This window comes from Penaeus monodon, chromosome 21, assembly GCF_015228065.2.
Source record: "Penaeus monodon isolate SGIC_2016 chromosome 21, NSTDA_Pmon_1, whole genome shotgun sequence".
Taxonomy (NCBI): Eukaryota; Metazoa; Arthropoda; class Malacostraca; order Decapoda; family Penaeidae; genus Penaeus; species Penaeus monodon.
Genome location: NC_051406.1, coordinates 14,485,160 through 14,485,875, shown reverse-complemented (window position 1 = coordinate 14,485,875; position 716 = coordinate 14,485,160). Strand labels below are relative to the sequence as shown.

The window sequence follows — 716 nt, the reverse complement described above, 5'->3', positions numbered from 1 at the left end:
TTACTGAGTGTGGAGGGATGGGGTGGGGGGGGAGAGGCACGGACAGGCACTGGGACGAAGAGCTGCCGGGCCGGTGGGTGCCTCAGTGTATCGTGGGGCACGGTGGGGGAGAGTGCCGCGGCTCCCTCTCTCGTGCTCTGGCCCTTCTTTGCGCCTTGCGGTTAGTGTGCGGTCAGCGGAGTTCTTGCACGGTTAGCAGTGTTCTCGTGCTGTTTTCGCTGTTCATGGGCGGCTATACGTGGCCTTGTAGTATCTGTGATTTTTTTATTATCCTTATTATCTTTTTATTATATACGTTCGTTGGTATTTCTTTGCAGTTTGTGATGCTCTTTGGCGTGGTCAGTGTCGTTGTTGGTGTTCATGTGCGGGGTTCGTTGGTTACGGTCCTTTTCGTTGGTGTTATAGGTTTTATCTTGGGTTGTGAGGAAGAAGCCAGTTCGTTCTTTGTTTTCGTTGGTGACGTTATCAATGCAAGGGTTGGTGACGGACGACGGGCGGTGGTGACAGTCGGGTCAGGCGAAGCGAAGGTATGGTGTTGCGAATGTGACGAGGCACGGGGGAGAGAGCGTGTGTGGTGATTAGTCGAGAGGCAGGTTTGTTGTTTGTAAAAGCCTTTTTTATAATGATTCGCCAGTTCTCAAATGCCAGGGATACGTTTGTCCAGGACGGAGGTAACGATGTTAATATAGGTGTAGGAAAATGTATGCATAGACGTA

General features: G+C 51.1%; 1 protein-coding gene across 1 annotated transcript in view; it reads left to right on the top strand.

The window, feature by feature from the left end:
• Positions 1-78: 78 nt before the first annotated feature.
• The window catches only part of LOC119586257 (SNF-related serine/threonine-protein kinase-like), a gene marked incomplete in the record, with an annotated part of 91,676 nt that continues 91,038 nt past the window's right edge, over positions 79-716 (top strand). Inside the window, 1 exon segment of the mRNA XM_037934963.1 lies at positions 79-191.